The sequence below is a fragment of the Dryobates pubescens genome, chromosome Z (genome assembly GCF_014839835.1).
Source record: "Dryobates pubescens isolate bDryPub1 chromosome Z, bDryPub1.pri, whole genome shotgun sequence".
Lineage (NCBI taxonomy): Eukaryota > Metazoa > Chordata > Aves > Piciformes > Picidae > Dryobates > Dryobates pubescens.
The window spans coordinates 49,748,392-49,762,434 of NC_071657.1; positions in this window are offsets into that span (position 1 = coordinate 49,748,392).

The window sequence follows — 14,043 nt, forward strand, 5'->3', positions numbered from 1 at the left end:
AGTGGCTTGAGAGCAGCCAGGTGGACTGGGACCTGGGGGTAATGGTTGATGGTAGGCTGAACATGAGCCTGCAGTGTGCCCAGGCAGCCAAGAGGACCAATGGTTCCTGGCCTGCATCAGGAATAGTGTGGCCAGCAGGAGCAGGGAGGTCATTCTGCCCCTGTACACTGCACTGGTTAGGCCGCACCTCGAGTCCTGTGTCCAGTTCTGGGCTCCTCAGTCTAGAAAGGATGTTGAGTTGCTGGAGCGTGTCCAGAGAAGGGCAACAAAGTTGGTGAGGGGCTTGGAACACAAGCCCTATGAGGAGAGACTGAGTGAGCTGGGGTTGCCTAGCCTGGAGAGGAGGAGACTCAGGGGTGACCTTCTTGCTGTCTACAGCTACCTGAAGGGGAGTTGTAGTCAGGCAGGGGTTAGTCTCTTCTCCCAGGCAACCAGTACCAGAACAAGAGGACACAGTCTCAGGCTGCACCAGGGGAGGTTTAGGGTGGAGGTTAGGAGGAAGTTTTACACAGAGGGAGTGACTGCCCATTGGAATGGGCTGCCCGAGGAGGTGGTGGGGTCGCCGTCGCTGGGGGTGTTCAGGACAAGGCTTGACAGGGTGATTGGTTGCATGGTTTAGTTGATTCGGTGGTGTTGGATGATAGGTTGGACATGATGATCTTGAATGTCTCTTCCAACCTGCTCTATTCTATTCTATTCTATTCTATTCTATTCTATTCTATTTTATTCTATTCTATTCTATTCTATTCTATTCTATTCTACCTGTGATTCAGGTTCTTCATGTAGTCATGAACCTGATCTTCACTCACAATGGGCAGTCCCTTCTTTTAGTCCCTGTCATTGCCTTCTGTTATTCTGGGAGTGCAGCTGGAGCCCTTGCCAGTGAAGACTGAGGTAAAGAAGTCATTGAGAACCTAAGCCTTCTACTTGTCACTTGTTACCAGTTCACCTGTTTCCTTTCTGAGGGGGCCCACACCTTCCTTAGTCTTCTTTTTGCCACTAATATACCTATAGAAACTTTTACTGTTCCCCTTCATGCCCCTGGTTAAGTTTAATTCTAACTGAGCTTTAGCTTTTCTAACCAGGTCTCTTGCTGCTCGGGCATCTTCCTTATATACCCCCCATTCTACTGTCCTTTCTTCCACTCCTTGTAGAGTTTCCTTATGTGTGACAGCATGTCCAGGAGATCCTTGCTCATCCAGGCAGTCTCCTACCATTCTTTTCTGCTTTCCTCTGTGTGGGAATACTTTGCTCCTGTACACGGAGAAAGTGATCCTTGAATACTGACCAACTTCTCATAGGTACGGTCCTAGGGAAAATGCAGAACTAAGGCACAGAAGACTGAACCAATGACTAACAAGAAATCTATGTTTGCAAGTCTTGGACCTTAACCAGTACATCATATTAATGAACTAGAAGTTTTTGCTGTAGGCAACCATCACAGAATTTTTAATTTCTTTGAAAGAATGGATAATACGCTTCTATTTAAAAAAAATAAAATAATAGAATTGCTGAAAAATATGTCATTGAAAATGCAAGAATTAACAGTTATATGTAATTGTTCCCGATGAGGTACAAACTATGTATTCTTATGTGGGGAAAAAAAAATAAACTGGTTAAATAAAATGGTTTAATTTGCCCGTAGGAAAATTAATCCCAAAGCTTGCTCCAAGTATTTACTCTGTAATCACTCTGTTGTTGAAAGTGGAGGCTGAGACAATGCAAATTCACCACTGTCTGAGCTATTCTTAGAAAGCATCAAAAGGTGTTTAATAACAGAACTTGCAGAGACATTGCAAATTAAGAATAACCTCGTAAGGATTTGTTAATTCTTAAGGAATGAGAGATGGTTGATATGGCTTTACTTAAAATGTGGGAAGGCATCAGTTTTATTAAATACAGGTCTGGATTTCACTTTCTTCTTAATGAGGGAACCAATTATGAAATGGGTGTGTGTAAGTTATGTTGCCACAGATGTTTCTCTCAGACATACTGCTTCTCTGCTCCCTTTGCTGTCTATTTCAGCAGCTGTTACAGTCCTTTGGTGTACTCCTGGAATAGGACATTGCAGTTCAAATACTGCTTGGCTATATACACCTGTGTGAGCTCAAGGAGGGTTGCTGCCACCCTACAAGACAACTGAGTCTGCACAAACAAAGGTGAAGCAGCAGTCACCCAGAATACTGGGGGCACTCATTATCTTGCAGCTACCACAATGCCATAACCGACACAATCAAATAGGACTCTGATGTGCTTGCTCCATCACACAAGCTGAGCAAGTCCTGCCCCATTATGGAAACACCTCTACAAACCACACAACCCAGGGTCAGGAATGAGGAGTAATTTATGGATAATAGGCATCTCCATTAAGTGTCGGCTCCACACCCACCCCTAAGAAGACAACAACGAAGTGAGACATTGCTGGAATTTGAAGTGGTGACACTTTTCTCCTCTTTCTTCTGGTCTTAAATCACTGTCTCCACTCCTTTTCCCCACTACTCCTTTCTTTTTACACATACCTTTCTCTCTCTGTGGCGTGCAATAGGTAATCACCTCACCTGCCTTAAAAGCAGTTGTATGATCAGAGCAATCTGCACAAATATGTAATAAATAAATCTATAATTTTTCCATCCACGTCATGTCAGTTTACGTCACCTCATCCCTCGTGCATCAATAAAAGAACCTCAGTGAACCCTTTCTGCAGAGATCAGGTCACGACAGGATGTCTATGATCTGAAGAAAAAATAATATTTTACTTGACATTATTACAAAAACAATAGAAAAATGTGCCCCCAAATGTTTTAGAGGGTTACTTAACCAGCAAAGAGCATATCAAATGGTTTTCATTATGGAACAAAAAGAAAAGGTGTTGCTTTAAACCCCACAAGTCCATGGGACCAGATGGGATCCATCCTAGGGTGCTGAGAGAGCTGGCAGATGAGCTGGCCAAGCCACTCTCCATTATTTTTCATCAGTCCTGGCTCACTGGAGAGATCCCAGATGACTGGAAGCTGGCCAACGTGGTACCCATCCACAAGAAGGGCCGGTTGGATGAGACAGGGAATTACAGGCCTGTCAGCCTGAACTCAGTGCCAGGAAAGATTATGGAACAGGTCATCCTGAGTGCAATCACACAACACTTAGAGGATGGCCAAGGGATCAGGCCCAGCCAGCATGGGTTTAGGAAGGGCAGGTCATGCCTGACCAACCTGATCTCCTTCTATGATCAGGTGACCCGCCTGGTGGATGTGGGGAGGCCTGTGGATGTAGTCTACCTGGACCTCAGCAAGGCCTTTGACACTGTCCCCCACAGCAAATTCCTGGCCAAGAGGTCAGCCCATGGCTTGGATGGGAGCACACTGCGATGGGTTAGGAACTGTCTGGAGGGCCGAGCCCAGAGAGTGGTGGTGAATGGTGCCACATCCAGCTGGCAGCCAGTCACTAGCGGTGTGCCCCAGGGATCAGTACTGGGCCCCATGCTCTTTAACATCTTTATTGATGATCTGGACGAGGACATTGAGTCCATCATCAGTAAATTTGCTGACGACACCAAGCTGGGGGCAGGAGTTGATCTGCTGGAGGGTAGAGAGGCTCTGCAGAGGGACCTCGACAGGCTGGGCAGATGGGCAGAGTCCAACGGCATGAGATTGAACACATCCAAGTGCCGGGTTCTGCACATTGGCCACAACAACCCCATGCAGAGCTACAGGCTGGGGTCAGAGTGGCTGGAGAGCAGTCAGGCTGAGAGGGACCTGGAAGTGCTGGTTGACGGTGGACTGAACATGAGCCTGCGGGGTGCCCAGGCAGCTAAGAGGGCCAATGGCATCCTGGCCTGCATCAGGAATAGTGTGGCCAGCAGGAGCAGGGAGGTCATTCTGCCCCTGTACACTGCACTGGTTAGGCCGCAACTTGAGTACTGTGTCCAGTTCTGGGCCCCTCAGTTTAGGAAGGATGTTGACTTGCTGGAACAAGTCCAGAGAAGAGCAACAAAGTTGGTGAGGGGTTTGGAGCACAAGCCCTACGAGGAGAGGCTGAGGGAGATGGGGTTGCTTAGCCTGGAGAAGAGGAGACTCAGGGGTGACCTTATTACTCTCTACAACTACCTGAAGGGAGGTTGTAGACAGACGGATGTTGGTCTCTTCTCCCAGGTGGCCAGTACCAGAACAAGAGGACACAGTCTCAGGCTGCGCCAGGGGAGGTTCAGGCTGGATGTTAGGAAAAAGCTCTATACAGAAAGAGTGATTGCACATTGGAATGGGCTGCCTGGGCAGGTGGTGGAGTTGCCATCATTGGAGGTTTTCAGGAGAAGACTTGATGGGGTGCTTGGTGCTGTGGGTTAGTTGTTTAGGTGGTGTTGGATTGGTTGATGGGTTGGACGCGATGATCTTGAAGGTCTCTTCCAACCTGGTTTATTCTATGTATTCTATGTATTCTATGTAAATTGTTTGAAGTGCAAATTTATTTATTGGACCAAGGATTTTTGTTGTTTGGAAGTGTTTTGTTTGTTTGTTTGCTTGTTTTACTTTGTTCTTTGAGAGAAAAGAAAAAAAAAAATTGAAGACTTGGTAACATAAAGTGGTACTTCTGAAAACTAGTTTTTAAGCCTTTCCTTGGCAGCTACCATAAAATTTGGTCAGATGTGCAATGCATATTGCCAAAAAATCTATAACGTGTCAAAAAGGACTTCAAGAGAAAATGTTTGGCCAGACCAAATCATAAATGATATTAAAACACATGGTGAATTTGATTCTAAAATGAGGAAGTGTAGGGAAAATCCAAACACCTACAGAAAATCTTGAGGAATTCTGCAGTGAAAAATTTTTACCTATTTTTCTGTTAAACAGAGATATATCAGTCAGTGTGATTTTGCTGAGTTCTTTACTGCTCTTGGTAAGTGCTGTATTCGCATGCTGTATTGCATGTCATAGATTTAAGTGTTCATTATTGAAGATAGAAATAATGATTCTTTTCCCAAAATGTGTTGCATATATGTTGGAGATATGTTTTTCAAATATTCCATGGTCTTTTTCTCAAGGAATTATATCTGATTAATTTACATTCCTGCTGGTAGATCCTAAAGGAAGGTCCTGAAGCTGGGATGCTTGTGTAACCACCTCTTGCCTGACTTTTTTTTTTTTTTTTAAGATTTTGGAAAAGTATTTCTATCTCCAGAGCTTCTATGTGGTGTGTATAAGAGTGGTAAAACACAAACCCCACTTTTTGTTACATTTCAGTACAGATTTCCTCATTGTTTTTTCTCTTCTTGGCTTCAAAAAAACCCCACCTGTGCATGTCTCAACATTGTTCTAAGCAAGCAGTGAGGCACTATGCCTTGAAGGATGCAACATATTAGTGCATTTAAAGAAGGTCTTTTGTCTAATAGGAAGAGGGAGGAAGCTCTTACTCAGTCCCATACAGCACCACAGTCCAAGTCCAACTGCAGTCATATTCTTTTAACCCCTACTTCTCACCCATGAGAAAAGGTGGGGTTTGTTTTGCTCTGTTTTCATTTTCAAAGGAAATGGAAGTGCACACTGTTTTCTATGATATTTCAACTACAACAGTGCAATGTGTAAAATTTTGGGCCCGGTGCTTTGAGCTTTCAAATCCTGTGTTTCTCTTAGCACACAGAGATGTTTAAGGGAACAGTGGCATTAGGTATGCTTAATGACATCCAGTGTTTTGTTTTTTCCTGATTGAATCACAATGTGAGGTCTAGCTCAACTTTAATTTCCACCTCAAAGGACTGACTCCTATATATTCAGTAAAGCTCTGATATGAATGGTAATTCATCATTTTTACTGTAACTCACATTAGTCTATTGCAGAAATATTTATAGCCTGCTTGAGAGGGAAGTGCTGCAGAGTAACAGTGATCCTTTATAGATGTAAGACCTTATTTTTTTAATGCTTAAAACAGCATGGCAGAGTAGGATAACTTCTCTGTACACTGAGCCACACAAAGAACATTTTTGGCTCAGGGAGGCATAAAAGGAAGATGCTCGAGCAGCAAGAGACCTGGTTAGAAAAGCTAAAGCTCAGTTAGAATTAAACTTAACCAGGGACATGAAGGGGAACAGTAAAAGTTTCTATAGGTATATTAGTGGTAAAAAGAAGACTACAGAAGGTGTGGGCCCCCTCAGAAAGGAAACAGGTGAACTGGTAACAAGTGACATGGAGAAGGCTTAGGTTCTCAATGACTTCTTTACCTCAGTCTTCACTGGCAAGGGCTCCAGCTGCACTCCCAGAATAACAGAAGGCAATGGCAGGGACTAGAAGAAGGGACTGGGAGAGGGGATGGCCCATCTTGAGTGAAGATCAGGTTTGTGACCATCTGAAGAATCTGAAAGATTTAAAGTCCATCACAGGAGCTGAGGCAATCATAGAATCAAACAGGTTGGAAAAGACCTTAGAAATAATCAAGTTTGACCTATTACCTGATACCTAAAGCCTCCTGACTAACTAAACCATGGCTTCAAGTGCCAAATCCAATCCTTTTTAGAACACCTCCAGGGATGGTGATTCCACCACCTCCCTGGGCAGCCCATTCCAATAGCCAGTTACTCTTTCTGTGAAGAACTTTCTCCTCACCTTGAGCCTATACTTCCCCTGGTGCAGCTTGAGACTGTATCCTCTTCTTCTGCCACTGGTTGCCTGGGAGAAAAGACCAGCCCCCACCTGTCTACAACCTCCCACCTGTCTACAACCTCCTTTCAGGTAGTTCTAGAGAACAGTAAGGTCTCCCCTGAGCCTCCTGCCCTGGAAGAGGCATTAACAAGCCAGCTAAACCTGTTTGAACTACTGCCCTTTCTTCTCCCTCCCTGTTTTGCAGGGTCTGGGTTTGAGGTTGAGGCAGGTGCCGTTAAGGCTGCCTGGAGGTGGTGGAAGGTGGACCCTGAGCCTCATGTTTCAGAGAGGCAACTGCACATGTCAGAGGTATGACAGTTTAGGCTGTGCCTTTCAAAATATTCTGAGCAAATCTACAGTTTGGCGTAAAAAGGAAAACAAAGATTATTCTAAACTAATTTCATTGGTCATATGTGAGATGTACCATAGCAATATCTCTCACATTCTTTTGTCTCTGTCTCACTCCATCTCTTTCTGCTGGCATGCTGGCTGCTTCACTGAAGGACTCTATCAGCAAACTAGAGACAAGCATTACTAGCTTTTCTAACAATGTCTTTGAACTAACTGAAATTTCCCTAGTATCTCTCCTTTTTTCTTTTCTTCTAATTAACTAGAGGGAAAAGGGGGAGGTTGGTGGGGAGTGGGGCAGTGTCCTCTTGCTCAAGGAGGATTTCTGTGCTGTTTGCTTTTGGTAAATACCTGCATAATATTGTAAATACTGTACATATTCATTGCATTCCATCATTGCTTCTAAAATACAGCTTCATTTGCTTCTCCAACTGTGTTCAGCTGAGCTTTTGTTGATGTGTGTGGGTTAAACCATCACATTACACAAAATATTAGGCACCCAATGTGGAGCTTGAACCCACAACCCTGAGATTAAGAGTGACATTAAGACTCTATCAACTGAGCTAGCCAGGCATCCACCTTGCCTGGCTCTTTGAGAGGGTGTGTGCAGTTTTGCCCTCCATACAATATTTTGTACTGATTGGCAGGATTTGCATAACTTATGTGCCATTGGGCTGATCAGTTTTCAAAAAGAGAATTTTATAGGGGAAGATTTCAAGAGCCCACATGTTCTTTTTCTCTCTCTCTCTCATCTTCCGCCCTTCTGTTCAGTAATGGGATTCAAGGTGACTGCAAGCACCTATTTGCTCCTGTCTTCAGGGCAATTAGCTTCTTTTCTCCTGGCAGCATAGTGTTTAGGTCTTCACCACAGCAGCATGTCTCCCTCTCCCTCTAATTTTGGATACTGCCCTTTGGATTATTCCTGCCCTTTGGATTATAACTGTGAACTCAGAACATCCCCTCATTAGGAAAGGTTTTGGTAGTTAACAGCTCAGCGGTTCATGAGTAACTTATACTAATGTACCTGGTTATAGCTTGTTTACCTGTTGGTTAGCTCTGTTGTGAACCTAGCATGGCCCATTCTTGCTTCCTGGGCATCATTGCCATTAGTTTCACGTGTATAAGAAGATTCCAGTTTGTTCCTGTGTATTCCAAGTTCTGACTTTTCTAGACTGTTATTCTGCTGTTTATTATCCTGCTATTGTGTGTAACTAACCTATCATCAACTGGGCAAATGAAGCTGAATGAAATCATCTTGGAAAAATATTTTTTATATGTTTAAGAAATCATACTCATATTTTATCATATTTCCATCTTATCAATTTGATAAAAACTATACCACCTCCTCTTCTCCAAGCTACACAAACCTTAGCTTCTCCTCACAGGGCTTGTGCTCAAGACATTTGACCAGCCTCATTGCCCTTCTCTGGACACATTCAAGTATCTCAATGTCCTTCTTAAATCAAGGAGACCAGAACTGGACACAGTACACAAGTTGTGGCCTAACCAGTGCTGAGTACAGGGGCACAATGACTTCCCTGCTCCTGCTGGCCACACTGTTCCTGATGCAGGCCAGGATGCCATGGGCATTCTTGGCCACCTGGGCACACTGCTGGCTCACATTCAGCCAGCTGTCAACCAATGCCCCCTTTCTGCCTGGTCGCTCTCCAGCTACTCTGTCCCTGGCCTGTAGCACGGCATGGGGTTGCTGTGGCCAAAGTACAGAACCCGGCACTTGGACATGTTAAATGACATCATGTTGGACTCTGCCCATCTGTCCAGCCTGTCAAGGTCCCTCTGCAGAGCTCTCCTACCCTCTAAAATATCAACTCCTGGCCCCAATTTGGTGTCATCTGCAAATTTACTAATGGTAGTCTCAATCTCCTCATCCAGATCATCCATAAAGATATTGAATAGGGTTGGGCCTAACACTTGCAGAAAGCCAATCACATCCTGGGCTGCATCAAGAGAAGCATAGCCAGCAGGTCGAGGGAGGTGACTCTCCCCCTCTACTCCACTCTGATGAAACCTCTCCTGGAGTACTGCATCCAGTTCTGGAGTCCCTATTACAGGACAGATCTGGATGTGCTGGAGCATGTCCAGAGAAGGGCCACAAGGATGATTAGAGGGCTGGAGCACCTCTGCTATGAGGACAGACTGAAAGAGTTTGGGCTATTCAGTCTGGGAAGAGAAGGCTCAGAGGAGACCTTACTGTGGCCTTCCAGTGTCTTAAGGGGGCCTACAAGAAAGCTGGAGAGGGACTTTTTAGGGTGTCAGGTAATGATAGGACTAGGGGGAAATGGAAAAAAAATAGATCTGGGTAGATTCAGACTGGATGTTAGGAAGAATATTTTCACATGAGGGTGGTGAGACACTGGAACAGGTTGCCCAGGGAGGTGGTAGAAGTCTCATCCCTGGAGGTTTTTAAGGCCAGGCTGGATGTGGCTCTGGGCAACCTGATCTAGCGTGAGGTGTCCCTGGCAATGGCCGGTGTGTTGGAACTAGATGATCCTTGAGGTTCCTTTCAACCCTAACAATGCTATGATTCTGGATTCTATGTAGTTAAATTTGAAATGCCGAGGTTCTCATGTGCCAAAGTAATGTGTACATATAAATTATCAAGGTGGAGTGCATTGATACACTTATGCCTCTAAGTTCTAAAGTTGTCTTAGTAGTCCCTATTATTCCTTCACCAAATACCACAGGAAAGAATATGGGCAAGGTAAAAGACATCTGATAGCACATACTCAGTCTTTGTGAAGGAGTTAGTAAAAATATTTCAAACTGTATTATGGTTTAAGTGTCAGTTGAATCAATAACAAGGAGAGTGTAGTGAACACAAAAGGGATTAATCTTGTGTCTTGTCTGATTTAATTTGCAAATTGATGTACTAAAACCAATGATAAATAAAATGTAAATGATACTTATTTATTAAAAGATTTGATATGGTAAAAGAAGAACACTATAGCCAGAAGATAAATGAGAAAGGTTAGTAACCTGGGCAGGATGTATGAAAATTGAGTTCCAAATATTGCATCTAGGGGAGTAATAACCTAAACCACAGGTATTTAGCAGCAGACAGATTCAGCAAAAATCCTTCAGGGTGATACTGGATAGCAAATCGTAAGGGAGTTTGCAAAGAAACATAGCAACAAAAAATGCTGATGTAAATTCCTCCTATGCATATAGAAACACAATACTGCATATTATGGAGAAGAATAGCTCCTGTCTATGTAGTATGGAGATAACCCCATCACAGATACTGCTTATATTTACGAGCAGCTCTGTGCAAAAATGTTTAGCAACTGTACTGAAGGGACAAAAAGCCTCAGAAATGCTCTGAACCAGACAGTGGGGCAGGAGCCAGCAGGTCTGTTCTTTCAGGAAACTGTCCACATTGCTCAGGCTTGTCTGAACATGCCCTGGAATCCAAGTGGGCCAGGTGTGTGTGCCTTTGGCCATATTTAGAGAAAACTTTCTATAGGTTACAGTGTCAGGTTTTTATCTCTCCATCTGTGTTGTCACTGGCCATTATTGTCTCGGGAAATCTATAAGTACCAGCCCAAAGATCTAGTGCCTTGCCTTGCAATTGTCCACGCTATGGGAGAAATCACAAGCCTCACTTGGAATCTGTGCTGTATTTCAGTTTACCTACACAAGACTGCAAAGACTCCTTGCTGTATAGCATTGTAAAGCCCAGGAGCAGAACAGACGTGTCTTGCCGGGCTGAGAGGCAAACCCCTGGAGAAGCTGAGTCCCCAGACAGTTTTGTTTTATTGGAAGTAGGGATGAGTGCTGCTGTGAAGAATTGCAGCAGAAGAACCTCTTTCTACAAGGCTTTCAACTATAAAGCCTTTGGGGATAAATCCTGAATGTGTCTCAGTGACAAGCTGCAGACACCAACAGAGAGTGAAACTGTGCTCCTGCAGCTTCCACGTGGTCGACACCATTTTGGTTTTGTTTAAATCCCCACATGTGCTGCGCGGTGCCACGATCAGTGAGTAATTAGGAAATCTGATTTTTACAAGCATCTGTTAAAGGTCTGTTGCCCTAGGGAATTCTAGAGTACCCCCCTGCTTTGTGGGCAATCTCTGGCTTTGTTGCCAATGTTCCCTTTTTTTTTCTTTATGGTTTAAAGTGCTGTTTGTTGTTTCTGGATTTTGTACATAATGTTTAAATTGTTTCTAAGAGGGGATACGATTAGGAAGGAGATAAATAGGATGCACTGAAGATTGGACTCTACATCTAATTTCATAATATCCATATGCTTGAAAAAAAACTTAATGTTTTATTCAGGTTACCTCTTTCATCTTATCTTAAATACCTCTAAAAACATGGCTGTGTTAGTACAGATATCAAATTGGGGGAAAAAAATGTTTTGGGTCAAACTAAACATTTTATCCACCTTGAAATACTGTTTTTAGTTCCCTTAGCTTAGAGAAGACATTAGGTCAAAGAGTATCTGCTTCTCAAAAGAATACTCTTAGAAAAAGTTGAGGAGATATTCTGTATGAATACGTCAATTTATATACATAGAACACATAGAATAAACCAGGTTGGAAGAGACCTTCAAGATCATCGTGTCCAACCCATCAACCAATCCAACACCGCCCAAACAACTAACCCACGGCACCAAGCACCCCATCAAGTCTTCTCCTAAAAACCTCCAGTGATGGCGACTCCACCACCTCCCCAGGCAGCCCATTCCAATGTGCAATCACTCTTTCTGTATAGAACTTTTCTCTAACATCCAGCCTGAACCTCCCCTGGCGCAGCCTGAGACTGTGTCCTCTTGTTCTGGTACTGCTTGCCTGTCTGTCTACAACCTCCCTTCAGGTAGTTGTAGAGAGTAATAAGGTCACCCCTGAGTCTCCTCTTCTCCAGGCTAAGCAACCCCAGCTCCCTCAGCCTCTCCTCGTAGGGCTTATGTTCCAAACCCCTCACCAACTTTGTTGCTCTTCTCTGGACTTGTTCCAGCAAGTCAACATCCTTCCTAAACTGAGGGGCCCAGAACTGGACACAGTACTCAAGTTGCGGCCTAACCAGTGCAGTGTACAGGGGCAGAATGACCTCCCTGCTCCTGCTGGCCACAGTGTTCCTGATGCAGGCCAGAATGCCATTGGCCCTCTTAGCTGCCTGGGCACACTGCAGGCTCATGTTCAGTCTACCGTCGACCAGCACCCCCAGGTCCCTCTCAGCCTGACTGCTCTCCAGCCACTCTGACCCCAGCCTGTAGCACTGCATGGGGTTGTTGTGGCCAATGTGCAGAACCCGGCACTTGGATGTGTTCAATCTCATGCCGTTGGACTCTGCCCATCTGCCCAGCCTGTCGAGGTCCCTCTGCAGAGCCTCTCTACCCTCAAGCAGATCAACTCCTGCCCCCAGCTTGGTGTCATCAGCAAATTTACTGATGATGGACTCAATGCCCTCGTCCAGATCATCAATAAAGATGTTAAAGAGCATGGGGCCCAGCACTGATCCCTGGGGCACACCACTGGTGACTGGCTGCCAGCTGGATGTGGCACCATTCACCACCACTCTCTGGGCTCGGCCCTCCAGCCAGTTCCTAACCCATCACAGTGTGCTCCCATCCAAGCCATGGGCTGACAGCTTGGCCAGGAGTTTGCTATGGGGAACGGTGATTATATGATTCCATTTTGTGCAAAATACATATCTAGCTATGGATCACAGGGCCGAACTTAGGGGATTGGCTTAAGCTATAAACCATGTCACTCCACAGGGAAGTATCTAGAGGCTGAGTTGTTGAAATCAGGGATAGATTTGATCTGAATCAAGATTTTCACATCTGAAAGGCAGGCTTCATGAAGAAAATGTCTGATAGAACTTCTTTCTTATCATAGTTATTTTGGTCTCTTTTCTAAGACTGGCTTGGGGACAGTGTATATACAAAAAGTGAACATGAACTTTCTTACAATTTTCAAAATAATTCTGCTTTCAGTTTAACCTAAACTTTTAACTGAATTAAGGGTGGATTTATTATGGCAAAGGTGACACTTCTCAGCAAGGACAACCATAAAATAAACCAGAAAACACAAATATATCACTACCATAGAGCTCATTTAGACTGTAAATATTTCCTGTGCAGATCTATTTATCCAACTCATTCCCATAGGTTAAATGATGCTCATAAAATCCAAGTCAAGCTTGAATTTGATGGAGTTCAATCATTAATGAAGCTGTACATTCATCTGCATAGTTAACTGATTAACATGAAATTAATGAGCATTCTGAACTTAGCTTGACCACTGGGGACTTAAGGCTGGTAAAATGAATGTTTCTTTGTGGAAAGATCTTCAATATGGCTATAAGCCATGCATCTAGTCATACTTAAGTAATTATCCAGAGTCACAGTGGCAGGACTTCTAATGAACACAGCATTACATTTAATGGTGGATAAATGTGGAAGAAGCAAGGAGAAGCAGCCTGTTGATCTGTTCTCACTGTTAAGCATCAAACTGTTCCTCCAAGTAAGATGCAAAATTTGTGTTATATTTATACATAGTTACCTGCTATTGTGCTGAGTGCATGGGTGGATCTGTGGTCAAGCCTTTATACCTGGTGGTCAAACTGTTGTTTCTATATTAGTTGCAAAAAACATTTCCTATTTTTTCTGCACCTCCTCTGGTCAGCACCCTTTCAAGTGATAAGAGGAGGAATGAAAGTGTAGGCCTCTGCCTTGCTCCTCCATTCTCCACAGTACCACAACACAGACCACTGGATCTTTTCCCAGACTCTGTGTCTGCTTTGACTACTTCGTGTTTCTCCTCAAAATTTAGCTTTGCAATTTTCCACTGTTTAATGCTCCCAACACACAGTTGACCAAAATCTTCAAGCTTACCGGCAAGCTCATGAATTTTGGCCTGTTTTATAGAATTCAGGGGCTTTGTATGCACTTCATTTGTGCACTGCCTATGTATTTCCTGATACAGAGAATTTAAAATATTAGTACCCTTCTGCTAAGATGTTGGCAATATTTTCCACAAAGTAGAAAGTGCAACTGTGATGAGCATGTATTGCTTCCCAAGGTACGCTGTGCTTTCGGAAGGAA